General features: G+C 38.9%; 1 protein-coding gene across 8 annotated transcripts in view; it reads right to left on the bottom strand.

Moving 5' to 3' along the window:
• The window catches only part of LOC100119226 (glycogen [starch] synthase), a 489,541-nt gene that overhangs the window by 34,345 nt on the left and 433,208 nt on the right, over positions 1-21,988 (bottom strand). The gene's annotated exons all lie outside the window — the stretch shown is intronic.

Raw genomic sequence — 21,988 nt, 5'->3', positions numbered from 1 at the left:
CCACTTCCAACGTGGTAGCAGAGCGTTAGAACCTTTTATTTTGAATTTTACATTAACCTTCGGGGAGATGTAAAATTGAGGGGGGTTATGAAGTGAGGTTAGAAGAAAAGTCACGTGGAAAAGAAGTTAACGGTTATTGTTAACGAACTGAATAGCACAGTGAAAAATTGAGTAGTGAAATTAAAGGAGAAAATTTCTCAGAATGATTATATGCTTGTGAAGCATTGGAATTCGAATTTTCGTGTCGAAACGTCTGTCGAATAACGAAAAGTTTCAAGTGAAGATTAACCAGTCAAAGAAGGTTAAAATAAAAAAATATATACTCAGTGACGAAGATAAAGTCATCAGGTGCAAACTTATAAGAAGATTTTTGAAAATTAATCAAGATTTAAGTGCGATGTCAGTTGATTAAAGTCGGCAAGTGAAAAACGTGGTAACGTGCTAGTACAGAGCACGTGGCAATTTCGAGGTTCAGCACATGTTCTCGTGGCTTAAGCTAAAAGTAATTCAAGATCACGAATTAGAAAATAAAGAAATTGTTTGGAAGGAAAATATAAGAAGTCCGATTAGAAAATTATTTTTAAAAGAATTGAAGAAAGTTATTATACTAAAGAGTCAAGTGTACGCAAATATAAGAATTAAAGAAGAAGAAATGGCTAAGCAAGCCAAAATTGAAGATATTTTGATACCAATTTTCGATGGTGCAAATTATACAAGTTGGAAAATTATATTAATGATTTTGTTAGAATATAAAGAGTGTAAAGATCCAGCAGTCAGAGCTATGACTGAAGATGACAAAAAGGATGAACCAAAATGGAATAAAATGGATTTAAAAGTCAGAACAATAATTATAAGTACAATATCGGATAAACAATTAGAATATGTTGGTAAATGCACAACGGCTTTCGAGATGATAAACAAATTCGACAAGATGTATTTAAGTCAGTCTACAGCCCTGCAAATTATATAAAATGGAAAAATCGAAGAAATTAAATTAAATAATTACAAAACAGTGGAAGAATTTTTTGTAGAATTCCAAAAGATCACTAATGAGTTCAAAATGGCTGGTGGAAAATTAGAAGAAACCGAAAAGTTAAGATATTTACCAGAGCTTTGCCACTAATTTACAGCTACTCAACCCAAGTCTAATAATAAATCAAACGTCAGTACCTTTTCGGTACAAACCAGAGGCAAATGTTTCAACTGTGGAAAATTTGGCCACTTCAAAGACGAATGCACGAGACCACATCAGAGCAACCGGGGGCGAGGTGCTCACTCCAGTCAAGGTCAACGAGGTCACCAACGAGGTTCCGATTTCGCAGGTGATAATGTAGATAGAAAATCCAGAACCGGATACGTAATTAGATTATACGGAAATGTTATTTTTTGGAAAACCCACAAATAAAGTGCGGTAATAAAATGTTCAACTTTTGCAGAATATATAGCTTTGTCAGAGGCAGTCTACGAAATATTGTTTGTAAGAAATTTTTTTGAGCGAATCATTTGATGTAAATTTAAATGAACCAACGACTATTCACGAAGACAATTCAGGAGCAATAGCAATCGCGAAATTCGGAAACATTACTCCAAATTCAAAGCACATTGAAGTGCAATATCATTATATAAATGAAAGCTACGAAAAGGGCGAAATAGATATTGTAAAAGTTGACTCGAAATGTAATTTAGCAGACATCTTCACAAAGAGTCTGGATAAAACAGAGTTCCTAAACACTAGAAAAGGTTTAAGTTTAAGTAACGGGCATGGCAAGTTACGTAGTAATTATCTTAAGAGTTGTTCCTCGCTTCATCACGATTAAAAATAATAAACTTGACTTTGTTTGATTGATCTCAGTTCTTTTCTATCTGTAATTTCGTTGCGATATATATCAAACTCGCCTAACCTTTTACTTTTTTAGAGTAAATTTTTTTTATAGATTTCAATCCTTTTTAGTAAATTTTTTTGATTCGAGTATTTCATATTCGACGTCGTAAAAATAAAATATAAGCATCTTTAGCACCTTTCGACCACAGCTTTTTTGTAACATTTTTATCACTTACATGAAATCACTGATTGTTCTGATATACACTACCCTCGAATTATTTCTACACCTAGACACCAAAAACCACGGTGCGAACTACCCAGACCTCGACATCGGCCACCATGTACACCTAGACGCCATCTTCGTATGATTTATGTGTGTGTATATATTTTTGGGGTCACTGAATCCGAATCCGGGGTCTATTTGATCCTAGCAGGTCAGGGTCAAGGGCATTTTAATATCAAAGTGGGAAAAAAATGTCAGATTGGCCGAAAACGTTATACCTACATGTTTTTGTGGTCGCTGAATTCGAATCCGTGGTCTGTTTGACGCTAGCAGGTCAGGGTCAAAGAGATTGCCAGGTCAAACTGGGAAAAAGAGGGACTCCAACGTTCTTTAACCAACCAATCTTTGTGAAAAGAAAAGAAATTTTGTAAATCGTCTTAAATTTTTTAAACTGCTTTTTTTTTAATTATGCATAGTTATCTGTTGTCCTGAAGCACCATCCATGCCCCACTTTCCTACAAGTATTAATTTTTTATTTTGCAGACTTTTTCTCATTTCTTCAGTTAATAATAAAAGTATTCTTTTTGTAGTGTGTTAAAGTAGAGATATAAAATGTACTTCTGTTGTTAAATCTAATACATCTATATGATCTGGATAGCAATCATTTTTTTTATAAAAATATAGCTATAAGGAGGATATATTGTATCTCCTACGAATGTTTCATTGTAGGATCTCAATGATCTTTCATATTTTTCTTTCGATAATTGTATATCAATGTACATAGCTAGAGTTTCGGTAGCATTAATACTTTCATAAGTATTTTGTTCAGGAGTTGCATTCGTAGTATTAAAGTGTTGTTCTTTAAGTTTAAGAGCTCGATATAGTTCTTCAGCACTATAATTTGCAGCAAGTTCATCAATACGTCTCCTTTTAGTTTTTTCAGACGCTTCATCATAGGGTATACGTGGGCGTCCGACAATTCTATCACCAAAAACTGTTACCGAATCTCCTTCGGAACAATCAACTGAACTTGTTTTAAAAGTTACCGTGACATTTTTTTGTGAATAATCTTTTTCTAAACTTATAAATGCTTCTTTTTTAAGACCAACGTTATTCCATCTTTAATTATAATCATGTATGAAAGAATTAGATGATTTTTTGCTTCCTCCTGGAGGAAGCTTTGTAATAGTATAATTTTAAGTTTCTTTAAAACTTCTAGAAAATACTTTTTAGTGTGTTAGAAGTTCAAATCAAGTGTTTTTAGATAATGTCCGTATGTGTGTGTGTGCACGTATACCGTAATATTTCTGGAACTACTCCGTCAATATCTCCGTCAATAAAAATGACATGCATATATATTTTTGGATTCTGAATTCGGTAAAAACAGTTATTTTTTATTTTCTCAACTATATTTTTTTATGGCCATTTTTTGATTTTTGAAAAACACTATTTTCTATTTTTTTTTAATCATCTCATTGTTACAAACAATTTAGCTATAATGCATTTGAAAGAGAATAACATTTTTGTGCCTCAATTACGGACGCAAAAAGGCCTTATTGCACTTGAGATTGCGAAAGAAAGTAGATATTTTATGTGTTTTGGCTAAGTTCATTGCACAGCTTTCAAGCCCCTATGGTTCGTAAGGTATCAAGGTTTCAATTTTTTTTTTTTAATTTTTTGTTTTCTCATATATCTAAAACAATGTAGTCAAATGCTTCAAAATTTTATTTGGTGATTCACCATAAAAAAGCTATCTGCTGCTAAAATTTTAAACGATTTTGTCAAGTGGTTTTTAACTAATGAGCTAAAATGTAAAAATCGTCATCTAATGAACAACCTGTTATTTTGATGGTTATGTTGGTTAGGAACACATGTAAACATGCGTGAATTTCTGTGAAAATAATTGACGACAGTGTTCGTATTCTATAATAAAAAAACAGAGGGGTCTGCAAACTTTTGGACATTGAACCATCCAAAAATTATATTAAATTATGTATCAAAAACCGCCTCATACATTAGCAAGCAGATATATAGATATATTAAAACAATATTTTATTTATTGGACCTATAAATTTAGTTAGAGAAAGCTAATGAATTGGCAGCGATTTTATTTGCTGCAATTCTGCTGCAGAAAAAGAATTTTTGTTCTCAATATCTTGTTGTGAAAGACATGTTTTTAATAAAATATATTTGAATACTCTTAATAAATTATGAAATAATTGATGATTTAAAGTTGAACGAGATCTAAGTTGACCATTAAGCCCGATATTCAAACATTAAAACAAACACTGCATGTGTATTAATTAATTTATATATGTGATATAACTGTGAGAAATAAAAGTAAAAGTTTTTCGTAATTATATTTATAATCATTAATGTTTGATAATATTTAATAAAACAAAAACAAGTTTTTCACGATACGTGTACGAAAAAGACCACTTTCCATGTATGTAAAATGAATGGAAAATCGGGTTTTTCTTAGCAGTGGAAAAAAACTACTCTCTTAGGAAGAAAAAACTTTTTCCTCCCAAGGGAATAATTTTTTCCAGAAAAATTTACTCCCTTGGGAGGAAAATGTCTCTTTTCCTCTCAAAAATAAAAACATTTCAATCAAAATGTTTGAACTTTTCAAAATTTTCAAAATTTTCAAAAATGTTCGAAATTCATACCACAACTAATGTACTTGTAAACAATATCCTAGAGTTTGAGCTCATTTGGGCCATTCGTTCCTTTGGAATCTTACGGTAAGTGAATTATGGACTCCCTACTATACGTAGGTATTATAGAGGTATATAGAAGGTCTAAAACCATCAAAATAAAAGTAATTATGTCTAAGAATAGTAATAAAAATTTGGTTCATTTATATAAGTATTTATAAATTTTTAATGAAAATTTTTTATTTTAATTTCAAAGGTGGTGTGCCTCCTTAAAAAGTACTTGATAATCACCTCATAATTACTTGATAATCATGCCAAATTCTCAAGTGACATTTTTCAGTATGGCATACCTTCTACCTAATGCTTGGTATATGGGATAGAAAGTATGCTGTCTTTCTCTCACTGGGTGCCACTTTTGCTAGCCTACACACGCAGTCTATCTCTCTTATGTCTATGTTTATACATGACAACTTGCACATATTTATGCATATGTATATACAAACATGACCACACTCAACGCTCACACTGAAATATACACTTTTTATGTGGGTTTAGATATTAGAAACATTAAGTAAAATTTGTGTGTTCAAGATTATCAACGATGAAGTGTAAAAGTGATGATCCTGACAGATATTCTCTCAAGTGTTCGAGTCAGTCGCAGGCAGTATCTATCATTATATTGCCTTATATTCAGTGTATTCGTGTAATATATTTAATTTGTGGTGTAGATGCTTATTTTGTTATATAGAAACAGGGTAGCGTAACAATGTTTGCTTGTCTGTCTTTGCTAACTGATCCACATCGAACCCCATGGCTCCGGGGGCAAAATTTACACATGGGTGTTCATATGAAAATTTAAACTACAGCACTTGAGATAAAGACAAGTAGATATATTGTTTTAACAGCTTGAAACAAATCGCCATACAAAATTTCAGCCCTCTAAGTACGATAGATTTTAATTGAGAGCAAAATCAAATTATGAATGATTGTACGATTACTCTTTTCAATTTTTCCTTTTGCTCTCAATTAAAAACTATCATACTTAAAGGGCTGAAATTTTGCCCCCGGAGCCATGGGGTTCGGTGTGGAACAACTAGCAAAGACGATGATGATAGATACTGCCTGCGACTGACTCGAACACTTGAGAGAATATCTGTCAGGATCATCACTTTTACACTTCATCGTTGATAATCTTGAACACACAAATTTTACTTAATGTTTCTAATACCTAAACCCACATAAAATTTGTACATTTCAGTGTGAGCGTTAAGTGTTGCCATGTTTGTATATATGCATGAATTATGTGTAAGGTTAGATTGCCATTCCTGACATATTACCTTTTATTTACCAAATTTGTTGTAAAAACCTTTTTTAAACGTCAATGATTTTAAAATTTAATGATTTAAAGTAAATTTGATTATTAAGTTTATGAATTTTAGGTTATAAACCTATTAGTGGATCAAGTACTCAACATAATGTGGGCATATTATGTCAAAGTATCCTGACATATTATGCTAAGAAAATATGTCCACTAGTTATCGATAGGCCATATCTTATGGCGTATTTTCTACGAGGTTATGCACTAACTAAACCCCATTATTATGTATTTTATTTTTGGAACAAGTTTTAGGTATTTCAATAAGTTCTCTCAAAAGGACATAAAATCTCTAAAAAAACTTAACCAAAGTAATAAGGTTAGACGCGTTTGATGTTTTGTGTATCATTATGAATGTCAATAATTATTTTTACTGTGGAATTACAGAATAAAAAACAACTGAGATCAATTAAAAAAATTCAAGTTTACAATCATATTATTTTATTTATAGGACGACTAACAAAACTCATTATGTTTAAATAAGGGCTCAGTCGAATGATTGGTAATTTAAACTTAAGTAATATATTGATCACATAACAAATAACTAAAATATATTCACTACGTAACTTTCCATGCCCCTCACATTTTGTTCATAATACAAACTTACAAAGACCACTCCGTAAACAACTATGTACCATGGATAAAATGTGAGGGGCATGGCAAGTTACGTAGGAAATATTTTTTGAGTTATTTGTAATTGATCAATATATGTATTACTTAAGTTTAAATTACCAATCATTCGACTCGAGACCTTAATTAATCATGATGATTTTTTGTTTTCCGCATTATAAATAAAATAATATGATAGTAAAATTGACTTTTCATAATTGATCTTAGTTGTTTTTTAATCTGTAATTTCACTGTAAATAAAATTATTGACATACATGATGATACGCAAAACATCAAACGCGCCTAACCTTTTTACTTTGGTTGCAATACTTTAGTCCCGAAATATGCGGGAATAAAGTAAATTTGCTGGAAATGCACTCTTTATTCCCGCAAAATTTCGGAAATTTTTGAAAATTTTGAAAAAATGTTAAAAAGTAAAAAAATTATAAAATTTTGAATATTTAAAATATTAAAAAAAAAATTGTATTAATTTATTTAATTTAGCTGTTGTAGGTCCCACTGTTCAAGAAATAAAGTAATTACACAGTTCAGTCGTGAATAAATCACTATATACAACATGAGAGTAAAGTCGATTATTCCCACGGGTGATTTACTGCCCTCACTTCGCTCGGGCAGTAATCTCTCCCCCGCGGGGATAATCAACGACTTTACTCCCTTGTTGCATAATGTACTATTATTTGCTATATTCTATATAAATATTTGGTTAAGTGATATTAAATTTTATCTTCATACTAAATTACAAATAGTGACTACTATGTAATACAAAATTAATTTTTACTAAGATCATACTTGGAAATTAATACTATGTCACATTGTCCTGTGTAAATTTAGGCCTATAAATATAAAGAATCTATGTAATACAGAGACTTAAAATAATTTAAAAATTTTACAATTTTATTAATTTTATGTGAAATTATACATATAAGAGCTTTAATTTGAGGGCCGAGTGGTTAAAATTGACCGCTTGGATCAAAAGGTATAAGGATTTTGAAAATAGGAAAAATCGCTGACTTTTGTAAAAAATCCAAGTTTTCGTGATTTTTTGCTATTTTCAAGCCTATACAACTTTATACCCAAGCAACCATTTTTAACTCACAATCCCTTAAATTAAAGCTCTTTTTTGATACTTCGATCCTAGCAATACACCTTTTTGGATTGCACCTTCATACACTGAGTGGGTAAAGTTGAATCGTGGCTTGTTTTCGATAATTTTCCCCGTGTTAAATTTCGCATAAGAGAATTTAAACAGCTCGACAAAAAATTGGTATTTTTTAATCTTGGGAATCCAAGGTTTTTCGGGGTCTATATGACCTAAAGAACGAGAAAAAGTGGTCAGGTAGGTGTGCTCTCAAATTTCAAATTTTTCCACTCAGACCCTCTGAAGTGTCCGGTTTTCTGTGGATTTGCACGTATATGCATATATATATATATATATATATATATATATATATATATATATATATATATATATATTTGTTTATAAATGTTTAGTTATTTATTTCATTTGGTTGAAAAAAACCGCTGTCAATACTTTGGCACGTAGCATTCTTCAACATTATGTATTGCTTAATATAAGAATTGTTTATACTTTATACATAATTCTATAAAGTTTTTTTTTGTTTGATGCATAAAATTTGCCAAAGGAAAAAAATACGCACATGCGAACCTAAAAATATTGTTTTTCACGAATTGGTTAAAAAAAAACAAAAAAAGCAAACCTAAATATAGATAAAAATTTATTAAATAGAAGCTGAGATATAAACGATTCAGTTTTTAATTATGCAAAGTATACTGGGTGAACAAAAATTTGAAGCTTAATATCTTCGAAACTAACTGGTATCATTAACAACCTGAAGAAAGGAATTGTGGTGATATATATTGCTAACTTAATCCAAAATTTCAAATTGATTATTGCCTTCCTACTCCAGTTATCGCATCACGTAAAAAAAACGACTTTTTTCAGTTTTTGATGTTTTTCTCAGGATCTGCTTCATAAAATGGTGTATGGTTCTAATAATCTTCTTGTTATTTGGAAGCAGTTCCTGATGATTCGTAGCCCACTTGTTCAACTCGATTCCAGCAGAAGCTAACAATTCGGTAAGCTCGACTCTCTTCCGAATTGCAACCGACAGATCATCAGCCACTGCGAAGGTATCGTCAACGTACGTCTCCGATTCTAGACAACGAGCCCCGAGAGGAAACCGATGACCTTCATCCTTAACTAACGGAGACAGAGTGCGAATCGCTAAATAAGGAGCACAAGCCGTCCCATAGGTGACCGTAGTCAGACGAAAATCAACTGGTTCAGATGCTGCATCGGGTGACCAGACGATCCTCTGATAGTCCTGATGCTCTGCTTCCACCTGAATCTGCCGAAACATCTTGATTATATCGACAGTAATTACGAAGCGATACCTACGTCAATTTAAAAGAATCAAAGAGAGGTCACTCTGCAATGGAGGAAGCATTGAGCGAGTGCCCGTCCTTCGTACGCCGAGAAGCATCGAACACAACTCTCAACTTCCATATCAACAGAAGCATTTGCACGACTGGGTGGTGAGGCAGATACCAGGCGTCAGCCTTGTGGACTTCCGACGGTGGAACGTGCGTCATGTGCTCTAACTTCTCGTACATCTCCGTGAATTTGCGATACGAATTGGCAATCCTCGAATCACGTGAAAACCGACGGTGCAAATTCGAGAGAGAACTAAGAGCCATACGTCGAGTTTCTGCTCCCACTGACGGAAGATCAGGCTTCAACGGCAGCTTCACCACGTACCGCTCCTGTGCGTCCCTACGATGAGTGTCCTGGAAGATTCTCTCGCATCTCTCATCCTCCGGCTTCATCTTAAAAGATGGCTACAAAAACTCCTCGAGAGTCCAAAACCACTGCAACAAATTCTCCAAGTCATCCTGAGGAGCGCAGTGAAACGCCTGAACTGGAGCTTGGGTAGCAGCACCTGCCACCCGTCGTGTCATCCCTGAGTCCATCGGCCCGGAAACGATCCAACCATGGACGGTGTTCTGAGCGACAAGCTGCGAAGTTGAGGATTTTTTAACCCCAGAGCGAAGCAACTGACCATAAAGATCAGCACCCAAACTCATGTCGATCTTCTTTGAGATCGCAAACTCCGGATCAGCTAAAGTGACGCCTAAAAACTGCTCTCTCGCCAACTTCTCACTGACTTCATAAGAAGGAAAAAGCGACGTAAGCTTAGGGAGAACTAGCATCTCAGTTTCAACCTGGAATCCTGGATCTACCGCTGAACAAAGAGTGAGTGGAACGATCGACCGAGAAGTGCCAGCTGCATTAGCTCCCAGGCCAGACAGTGGCACGTGTGTACGTCGCTTAGGCAGTTCAAGTAACTGCACAATGGCTTCGGACACAAACGACGCTTCTGAGCCTTGATCTAAAAGCGCCCGTACACACATGCCCTTGTTCTTAGGGCCTACCACTAACACACGCGCAGTAGCAAGAAGAATCTTCCTCGAAGACACCATGAATTAGCAGCATGCAAAACCACCGCTGAGCCGCTACCGGAGTTCCCTTGGTCCTTCTTCGGCGCAGTAGACGATGATCCTTGACTGCTCCTACTCGGATCATGAAGAGAGGAATGATGCTTTTGTTTACATTCCGAACAACGACCCGAAGAGGAACAAGAATTCGCTCGATGATGTCCCAGACAGTTGAAACAGAGCCGGAGTCGCTTAACTTCCTTCTGGCGATCCTGGGGCTTCTTCTCCTTGTACTGAGAGCATCGCATCAGCGCGTGTGGACCAGCACAAAGAGGACACTGCGAAGAGTTCGCGTGGAACACCTTACGAGGATGAATCAATTTAAGCGGAGCAGCCGATCGTTTCTCGCCACGTCGATCAAGAGTTAGCATGCCAAGAGTTTGAGCTCGAGTTTCAAGGAATTCGATAAACTCGTGGAATGTCGCAGGAGTGTACGACGACTCAGTGACCTCCTGCCCTACGCCTGCTCCTGACTCGATCTTCTTTCGCTCCTTCTCGCTAAGCAAGAGCTCCCATCGACTACGAGATTCCGGATCTAAGCGCTCAGATAAGAGAAAGACGAACAATACATCCCACTGGTGTATCAGCATCTTCAAATTCTCCAGAGCACGAACGATACACGTAGTCTCATCAATGAAAAAGCGTAACTCATCACCTGATTCCTTCTTAAGATGAGGAAGAGCCATAAAAGCCGTCAAGTACCTGGTGATGATGAGTCTCGGATTATGGTAACGAAGCTCCAACGCCTTCCATGTGCTTGCATAGTTAGCGTTAGTAGTTGGAATTTCCTTCACTAAATCAGCCGCGCTACCGGTCAAGCACATTTTCAAGTACTGTAATCGAGTAGCATAAGAAATCCGAGGCAAATCATGTACCATGTACCTAAAATTATCCCTAAAACTCGCCCAAGCCTCGTAGTTGTCTGAAAACGAAGGAAGGTTAATTTTGGGAAGTTTCGTGAACCCAGCATCTGACGCAGTAGAATTCAGCAATCCGCCAGGAAGTGTTGACTGATCATCGACCTCAAACTGCGACAGCAACGTCAAAAATTCATCGAGAGCCTCCTCATAAGCCCCCTGGAGATCCCCGAAATTATCTTCGGTGACGTACGCATCCGCCTCAGCATCATCTCTGGCGACGATCTCCGAGTGAGCCCTCCGAGTCTCATCCCAGACCTCCTTCAAAGCGCCGACTCGAGCCTAGAGGATGTTTTTGTTTGAGAGACGCAGGGGGCTTAGCGAGCAAACGACTACGCAAGCCCCTGATTTCCGTCAAGCGTCTTGCCTGCAAAGCTACCAACTTCCTCAGCGGTGGAGCCATGGTAGACTGGCCTTGAAATACGCAAACGAGAGGACAAAATCAAATTTCGAACAAAAAAAGGAAACACCGAAATATAATCGACAAACGAATTCGAGAGGAATTATCAAATGCAACAATGAGAGTGAAATTCGAAATAATAATTGAGAATGCGCTGTATGAGTGTGCTACTCGCGACTCGATTCCCAGAATCGGTGTGTTTACGCCGCAAGTCTACGGTGCGAAGCTGAAACGCGAAAATAACGCACGAGGCCGTAGCCCGCTCGCCGACAATGGCCGCTTCCGCGAACTGCCGACCGACGCCGGCAGCGACTCGCTCGCTTATAAGTTCGCTTTGAAATTATTGATTTTAAAAACCCAAACAATCACTCACTCCTCACCCGGGGCACCATGAACTAAAGCTAATGAGTTCAAATTATATATATATATATATATATTTATACAATTAAAATGGTGGAATGAGTGAGGGAAGTTTGGGTGAATAAATCAACGCAAAACACAATGAATTTCGCGGGAGAAAAAGAGACGACTTGCCTCCGCGTAAAAATTCTCACGGAGTAGAGAGAAAAGCCGGGACAAGCCTATAGCTTTATTTTAGAAATAAGGAAATTATACAAAGAAAAGTGACTCTAGGATAGACTAAACAAAAAGGGAGAAGCGCAATTACAATGTACGCTTATACAAAAACTAAGAGAGACTCTACTATAGGAAACAAAAGAGACAGAAACGCAAGTAACTTAATCCTATCGCCGCGAGTTACCTTTCGCACGCTGGAGAGCTCTCCTACCTTACTCGCAGAACGAGACGTGGACGGCGCGACGTAAAGCCCTGGCCGCACGTTGGTGGGATGCACCTTCCTCGGTCGCAGGACGCCTCGACGTCTCCACTCCTGGACCACGGGCAGGCCTTTTCAACCCTGCCGTGTAGTTAGCAATCGATGGGTGGAGATCGACACGGCGTGGAAGCTCGCACGTGGCCGAAGTCCCAACACTCGATGAACTCACACAATCCGCACACCGCACGCAAAATGCACATACACTACGCAACGCGCGGTAATACAATAAAGAGTGTCGATCGTTCTGAAAAGGACGATGATGACAACTCTATTCGCACGCAATTCACAAAGAGGCTTTTGCAATCGCAAGTACAAAAGCGCAATGTTAACTGACTACTCGAGAGGAGCTGTCAGAACTGAACTGCACGTGCTCCCGCGCGCCGGAGCCCGCGCAAACGGGAAAGGTCCACATCAGCGCGCGCGGGCGCTCGACCGCTCTCGCTGCAGAGCTCGCCGCGCTACGGCGCAAAATTCAAAATTCCCCTTCCCGCTCTTATATGACCCGAACACGGCTGTCCCCGAAACATACACATTTTTTTTTCGCAGTTTGACCAGAATGCCCTTGACCCTGACCTGCTAGAGTCAAACAGACCCCGGATTCGGATTGAGCAACCCCAAAAACATATAAATATACTGTTTTGGTCGCGAAATCAAAACTTTTTTTTGTGTGTTTTTCCGTGATTTTTAGTCCCTGTATTGTGCTACCTACTGCAAGGTTAGGTTAGCCCAACGGCTTCCATCTGCAGTTGTACGCCAAAGTACAGTTCTTAATGAGTATTAAAAAAAAATCACGGAACACGCCACCTAGACCTCGTCACTGGCCACCTTGTACACCTAGACACCGCCCTTGAATGATTTTCACACAAAACTTTGACTTGTTTGATTGATCCAAGGTCAACATCAGACTTCCCCCTCGATATCCTACAACTTTTGTCTCTACCATTTTTTCGATTAAGACTGCCCTAACGAGTAATCACCGGTGCCCGTTTAAATTGGGTCACCCTGTATATAGTGAGTTTGAATGAATAAATTTGGTTCAATCAATTATGATGTGTAATATAAGGTCACTTGCAATTAGTATAAACATTAGTAAAAGTATGCGTAAATATACATGGTGACGAGTACAATAATATGCAGTTACAGTGAAAGAGTTAATATATAGTAAGAGTAAAAACAATTAATATTTTCTTAAGATTTGAGGTTATGCAGACGGAATAAAATATCAAATATACATATATATATATATATATGTATATTTAAGCCTAAATATATATATATATATATATATATATATATATATATTTAGGCAGGCTAAAAAGAGCTTTATCGATGCACTGACCATAAAAAACACGGTACACAACAAGGGGAGAATTCGTAATGTACTATTGAATAACTGCCAATACCCGCGCCAGTCTGATAACGCCTACGGCTAATTGTAAAGTAATTACCACCACTATCACCACAGCCAGATTTGGTAAACAAGAAAAATACTGTAGTCAGACATTTTTTTTTTAATTTGTGCTCTAAAAATAAAGCGTCACTGTCACCACACTGTAGTCAAACGGGACAGGATGTCCATGCTCACCTCTTATATCCATCTCGATTGAATAAAATACGAGGACCGCAAGGGCAGATAGATCAGTGGGGTAAAGTTCTAAATTTGTGTTCTACCGTATAAATCATCATGTAACTAAAGAGTCATAGTTCATAGCAATCGTGAACAAACATCACCTTTACGTAAGGCTGGCAAATACTGCTCTAAACCATCAGCACGCTTTGTAAACCATTTGCAAGATTTTCCGGTCTATTGACAATAATGTAGCTGTCTTTTTTACCATCTTAAGTTTATAATTCACTACTTTTGAAGCCTAATATTCCACACAACTTTTGAGATAGAGAGTGTCAGTGAGTATAACCAGCGCACTTAGCCTCATTGCAAGTACATTTGACTTGAATATAGCCACTACACTGGATCTCAAATTTAAAATGATCTTTCACATTGTCGAGGTTATTTATCTCAATCATAAGAGTATAAAGGCCGACATAAACGCCGCATTTTATTTGACTAAAAGTCTCCTGATAATCATTATCATCATCGCCATCATCATTGCGTAACCTATTGTAAGTAGCGCGTGTGGATTTTCTCGTTACACAGACGAGCCTCTCTCTTTTCTTCCCTGCTGCGCAATACCTAATCGATATGAAAATCGTCAACATTATATTTATGGGTATAGCGTGACTGCTGCTTGACACATTAGCACCACGCTAAATTTTTCCGAGCTTTAGCTGCATTATACATATTCACACTAGATGGCGTCATTTTTATCGCGCTATGCCACGAATCATTTTAAGACTGTACAATGCCTTTAGCACATTAATGTAGCGTCTTGTGCTAAGATGTGTAAAGTAGTGCAATATTCGTTCTTTCAGAGTATCGTCATCATCATTATCGACACAACTAACGTAGAGGATTTCGTCATTGGCTGGCAATATGAAATTTATAATTCTATCAGGTCTAGTTAACAAGTCGAACAATCTCTACGGATCTCTCACTATTTTCATTCTTGTCATATCGAGTTAAGGAAAAAATAATTTCGGTTCTTTTTAATAGATGGCGTTAAAGTTATATATTGTGATGAGCGAACGCGAATTCGTGTTTTGCGCGCTGGCCTCGTCGCGCGACCATTTCATGCGTGAGGGTGGCGTGCCAACTCGGCGATCGTGAGGAAGCGCGCGCGGAATCAGCGCGCGAGAGCAGATAGGCAGAAGCGCTAATAAGATTTGGACGTGCGAGATGTTTACCGGTGCAATACCCGCAACCTCCCCATCGACGAAACGAGAACGCAGGCAGCGACAGAAGATCACCTGCTGGAGCAGTCAACCGAGCCAACACCGACTCGATCACCCGGGGTACCCCAGCGATGCCGCTGCTTCAACCTGGAGGGACGCCACCCGGTCCACTAGGAGCGGCGCGAGCCAAAATTTGTATAGTGTGAGCGCGATCGCACAGGAGTCTGAGAGGGGGCTGCTCTCGGTGTTTCGCAACAAGTTGAGGTGGGCCTAGTGGCAGGCCTACGCGACGAGACGTCGCAATTAATTCCTTTTTCACGAATTCTCCGGGTTAAATAACCGTACTGAAAACACCAGGAGGGCTTGATACTTGAGTCGAGCTCGCCGCGCCGGCATAAACAGGGCTTCAGAGAGGCGCGCAACGGTTCGAAGTTGCCCGAGCCAAAGGAAATACACCTGCGATATAAACAGGCGACGGCTTGCCGCGCGGGACGGCGAGCAGGTTGAAAATTTAAATTTTGCCCGCCGAGCGCGGGGGACGATCATACTCACACAAAAAGCGTGGAGTTAAGAGCGTGTGTTAGTTAGGCATTTACAGTATAGGAAACATTGTACAAATTCCTGTAAAATAGGAACAGGAGTGGCGGTGTCACCGGTTGGATTATCGGGTGGCTCGACGCGGTATCGACGACCACAACATCAATTGATTTTTTTCCTTTTGATTATGAATTTAGCGAGCGAAAAAGATAAGCGGGATTTGTGTTATCTTTTTGCTACTTGTCGCACCGACTGGGGACACAACGACGTAAGTGAGCGTAACGCATAGTTAGGGATTGCGAGACACATACACAAGCGCACTCGACTCTAGCGAGCGATACTTGTTGCTAAAGCGTGCGCAAAGAAAAAAGTCAAGAAATCCAGATAATGTTGAGCGGCACGGAAGACGAAGTTGGGGACTGGGTATTGAACCTCAGCGACTGCACAAATGGCTGATGGGCTAGTATGACCCGTCGGACTTGAAGCTGACGGGCAGATTAGGAGCCGCGGCGATAAAACAAGAGCGAGTAGAGAGCTGCAGATCATTCCTGGAGACAACATGCACAGAGGAGAAAAGAATCGGTGTCAACCCGCACCCACTAGAACGACTGATGTCGGACCCAGGAGCCCAGGGAAGACTGCAGAGAACATTAAACAACGCCGTCGAAGAGAACGTCATTATACCAGAAAACGTACACAAAGAAGCCGGAGTGGACAAGGACGAGTTTAAAGACTGCATCGCGTGGGTAGTCGGACAAGAGTATCCGATGCTACCAGTCATGGTAGATTACCTAGAAAAAATGGATGGACGACGAGTCGAGACAACCGCCGCCAAGAGTCACGTTCAGCAACGCGGAAAATTTTAGGACATTAACTCCGGCAACAGGCGCGAGAGGCGCAACTCCCAGGAAGAGGTGGCTACGAATTTAAAGTAATAACGGATCACAGCAGTTTGAGATGGTTATGCAACTTGCGTAATACAACAGGCAGACTGGCTTGCTGGGCGCTCGAGCTACAGGGGCATAAGTATACCATCGAGATTTCAAAAGGTGCAGACCATCATGTGCCAAATGCTCTGCCTCGGATGTATGAGGAGACAGAGCCAGAAATAGCTACAATGAGTCAGGATCCGCAACACCAAGACTACTGGTATGATGGCCGGTTCAAAACAGTCAAGGGAAATCCAGAAAATTTTCCAAAATGGAAAATTGTGGAGGGGCGGATGTACAAATACAGGCCATATCCTGACATCACGTGCGCCATGGGCGATGACGACGATGCCTGAAAGCTCGTCGTCCTAGCGGAAAAACGACTGCAAGTGCTGCAAGAATGCCGCGATCAGCTGACGGCTGGACACTTTGGCCGCGAGAAAACGTATAAGAGAGTGACGGAGAAGTATTTCTGGCCGAGAGTGTACCGAAACGTAGCAAGGTACGTACAGCGCTGTCGACTATGCCAGCTGGGAAAGGTGGAACAGCGCGCACCGCAGGGGTTTATGGGCAATTGCGTTCTCGAAGCAGGTTATCCGCTGGCATCTTACCTCACGGAAAGAGAACAAGCCGATATTGGTGATAACAATGAACTCTCCACCTTTCTACCACTAAACACCGGTGTCCCAGAGGGATTAGTTTTAGGTCTTCTGTTGTTTACGCTGTACATCAATAATATTGGTTTTTGCCTAGATTTAGATGTGTGTTATTTGATCTACGCTGATGACCTGCAAATATACAGCCAATGCGACCTTGAGGAGCTTGATTCTATTTCTGTCAGAATAACTTGCTAGCGCCAAAAGAATAATAAGGCTGCACAAAACTACCTCAAACTAAATGTCCTTAAAACTATGAATCCTCAGTGCGCAATCTGGGGTTGGTGCTTGACTCTAAACTTACATGGAAAGAGCACGTAACACAAATATGTAAACGTGCTCACTCTTTGATGTACTGGCTATACATCTTTTGGAAGAGTACCAACTTTAGGCTGCTTTCCCATCATAGACTATTACTTATTAGTGTACTGCGACCTGACCCAAGAACTAGACACTAAACTCTAGAGACTTGTCAACACGGGGATCAGTTACATCTATGGTGTAAGGAGGGACGAGCACATATCCCCTTATAGGCGTGAGTTGCAATAGCTTACCACTGCCAGGGCGTAGGAAGTACTTCATGACCAACTTTTTGAGAAAAATCTTTAACACAATAGTGGATACCTACATTGTAGCCTTATTTAACTTTCACGTCGCGCTCAGGACTTTTTTTGAGGAGTGAGGTGATCCTCCTGGACATTCAGGCTTTCAAGACAAAAATGCTTAAGAATTAATTTTTTATAAGCGTCTCCTATTTCTCGAACTCGCTTTCATTACACCTTCGCAACACAATATCCATCTCGCACTTCAAATAATTAGCTAAAAAATACTTCTCAGAACTGAAAACACATAATCCTTACACAATCCCCAGAACTCTTTTATCTCATTTCATTCCACTCCACATGCTTAATATCTCGCACACTTACACAAACAATTTTCTGCTATTTCTTTATATACTTATTTTAAAAATGTACAACATAATGTACAGCAATAAAAACAAATCTAAATCTAAAAAAATCTCTCATTCTCTCTCCCTCACCTTATTTGATATACTTTATGTGGATCCTCTTCAGTTCTTCCTTGATCCTCCACACCTATATCTCTGTCCCGTACTCCATCATACTTTGAACTAGCGTATCAAACAACTTCCAAGTTCCCAGATATCTCTGAAAAGCTCTTCTCCTTTACCCCATATTGTACTCATTGCCGTATAAGCTTTTTTTCTTAGCTTTTTTAAATGACCCTCGTCCTTACCATTTTCCTTCAACATGTAACCTAGATATTTAAAACTCTTTACTACTTCTTATTCCTTGTTTTCCCACGTAAACCTTTTTTTTTCCCGTTACTGAACACCGTTATTTTCGACTCATCTATGTTTACCTCTAGTCTATTCCTACATATTATCCTCTTGAACCATCTCAACATCTGTTTCAGACCTACTGTGTTAGTTGCCAGCAGCACTACATCGTCTACGTATGACAGTGACCAGAATTTCTTTTGTCCTAGTACTATCCCTCTTTTTTGCACCTTGCTCAATTTTTTTCCTATCTTGTCATCGCTACGTTAAAATGTGTAAGGCTAAGTGGGCATGCTTTTCTTACTCCTTTGAAAATATCAAACCCTCCAATACTTTTATCCCCAACTTTCAGCTCGCTTCTAATCCTGTTTTATAAATCTGTCATTCTCTTTCTTGTTTTACTATCTATTTCACATTTCCTCATTTCCCATAACTCTTTCCTTTTACCTTATCAAATGCTGCCCTTATACCTGCAAAAAACGCGTACAGCTTTCCTCCCTTTTTCTATATTTCCGTCTCCACTGCCTTGCTTAGTATATAAATCACGTCTGCCATCCCTATACTCTTTTTAAAGCCCATTTGCGTCACCCAGCATACCTTTTTCCTCCAGTATCTTTTCTATTTTTTTCTTTATCAGCTCCGCATATCTTGTGCCCTGTATCCATTAATGTTATTCCTCGATAGTCCTTACATTATTTTCCTGTTACCTTTTTTATATATTTGAGATATCAGTCCTGTTTTCCACTCTTCTGGTACCGATTTTATTTTTCATATTTTATCTAGAATTATTATCAACTCACCTATTACCTGTTTTTCTGTATATCCATACCTCATTTTGTAGCCCATTTGAGTGTGCTACTTTTCCAATTTTCAGATTCGTTATATTTCTCCTCACCTCCATGTGGATTAAGTCATACTTACAAGGTCGTACTCAGAAAGTCATAACAAGAAAGAACATGTGCTCAGATTGGACCGAAACCAATCTGGGAGTTCCACAAGGTTCCGTCCTGGGCCCTCTTTTATTCTGCCTTTGTGTCAACGACCTACAACACCTAATCAAAGACAATTTTACATCAGACCCCAAAAGCGACTCAAGCGACTCAACTGTTGACAGTACGGTTAAGCATATCTTTTATGCAAATGATCTCCAAATCTATCTGCACACGACCAAGGAAAAAATCCCGGAGGGTATTACTCGACTGACTGATGCGGCGGAGCTCGTGTCTGGATGGGCGGAGGGGGCAGGACTGCGCCTCAATGCAGGCAAAACTAAAGCAATTTTATTCGGGCCAAGGAATGGCAATATCGTTAACGAGGCAATATCGTTAACTGATAGTGGCGAAATGACGAGTCTCGGTGTTATACTTGATAGTTGTCTAACGTGGAAACCGCAGATAAACCAAATAGCAATGAGAATCAACAAAGTCCTGTACAGCTTGCGGTTTATCAGGGCCTGTACCACTGAGGCTCTTCGCAAGCGACTAGTTGATGCACTGGTCCTGCCGCATCTTAACTACTGCTCTGTGACATATTTAGATGCAATGAACAAGCAAAGGACGAGACTACAGAGACTGAATAATTCATGCGTGAGATATGTCTTCGGAGTTAGGAGGGATGAGCACATCACTCCGTACCGAAAACGCCTGGACTGGCTCCGAACTGACTCGCGAAGGCAGTACTTCATTGCACTGCTTATGTATAAAATCATGCGTATTGGATTTCAGCCACGTCCTACATATAGAGGAGAGCCGCCGGAACTCGCCACTCCGGCGGTGTGCGCGGGGTTTTTTGAGACTGATAGTGTCCGCCTGTGAAACTCTCTGCCATCATCTTTGCGTCACGCATCATCCTACGTGAGTTTCAAAAGGATGGTGCGTCAACATCTATTTGAGATTGACCCGTAATGAAACAACCTAACTTTAAGTTTTATTATAGTGACAGTGTTATTACTTTCCGATTACACGATGTAAGCGATATACCTTGACAAAAGTATAAATTAATATTCTATTGTGTAATCTCACTATTTTCGATGTGTTCTCACGAACTATATTTTAAATCTACTGATTTGTATCTACTGATTATATTTGTACTGTTTTGCTAAGGCGAATAAAAGGTCTCTCTCTCTCTCTCTCTCTCTCTCTCTCTCTCTCTCTCTCTCTCTCTCTCTCTCTCTATCTATCTATCTATCTATCTATCTATCTATCTCTCTCCTCTTCCGTGATCAGTACATCTTCTTCCGCTTTCTTTTGGTTTTCCTTAGCTTTTGCTTCTCTTCCAGTCTTACTGTCTGCTTCCCCTGGTAGATATTCACAGTGCTCTATCCATTCTCTTTCCTCAATGGCAGTACTGCATCTCACTCTCTTTTTTTCTGTCATTTACCACATCCCATTGTTTTCTCCCGGTTCTATCTTCCCTTGCCTCTTTGATCCTCTTCTCCATTTTTTCTTCTTTTTTTCCCTACCAGTAGTCTCTACTCTCTTTTCGCCTTGACAAACTTGGCTACTCCTCTCTTCACTTTTTTGCCTAGTTTTTAAACCTCTGTTTTCTTTCTTTAGCACTCGTCATCCCCCTACGCGTTCCTTCTCCCCTACCCCTTACTCCTTTTCATTTTATTTACTGCTCTTTCCACCTTTTGTTTTAGCACTTTCGATTCTTTCGTTTCTTTACCTTTTTCCAATTTCTCCTATATTGCTTCTTCTGTCCACAGAGCTACCAGCTTCTCCATTTCTTTTTCGTTCTCCTTTTCCTAGTCTGCTAAGTATGCATTTATCTTTAAGGTATTATAATCTAATTCTATCCTACAATTAATACAGATTTTCCTTACCTCCCTTTTCCCTTCCTCGTTAACTATTCTGGAGTCTATTAAGAAGCAGCCTGCTTCTTTCCATATATATGTTTTCGCCTTTTTTGTCTCCTTCGGTGTTCTCATTTCAAATATCATTAAAACATCTCTTTTACTTTGTCTATCAGTTCTACTCCTACCGTGTTTATCTTCTCGTCTTTCGAGTTTTTTATTTCTGTGTTTTCTTCTTCGTCCAGTCCACTTTATTCCGTCCCTGTCCTCGCATTCATGTCGCCGCATAGTACCATTTCTCCTCCCACCTTTTCCACGAGTTTTTTTATTGAATTTTCTTTCCTTTTTCTCTTTCTTACAAACATTCCCTATCCACCATGTATGTCCTTTTATTTTTATTCTCGTCCATATGGAATTATTCGTTTTCTCTTTTATTTACTCTATTTTCTCTTTTGTCCTACTTACCTTCACTGTCATTATCAATAGTCCTTTCACCCTACCTCTTTCTCCTCTCTTTTTGCGCTCCTTTTCCCAAAATCATATGTACCCTATATCTTTCACCAGTAGTCCCCCACTTTGTTTTCTAACATCGTATCCTGTAATCATATTA

This window comes from Nasonia vitripennis, assembly GCF_009193385.2.
Source record: "Nasonia vitripennis strain AsymCx chromosome 1 unlocalized genomic scaffold, Nvit_psr_1.1 chr1_random0003, whole genome shotgun sequence".
Taxonomy (NCBI): Eukaryota; Metazoa; Arthropoda; class Insecta; order Hymenoptera; family Pteromalidae; genus Nasonia; species Nasonia vitripennis.
This window is presented reverse-complemented; position numbering and strand designations above follow the sequence as displayed.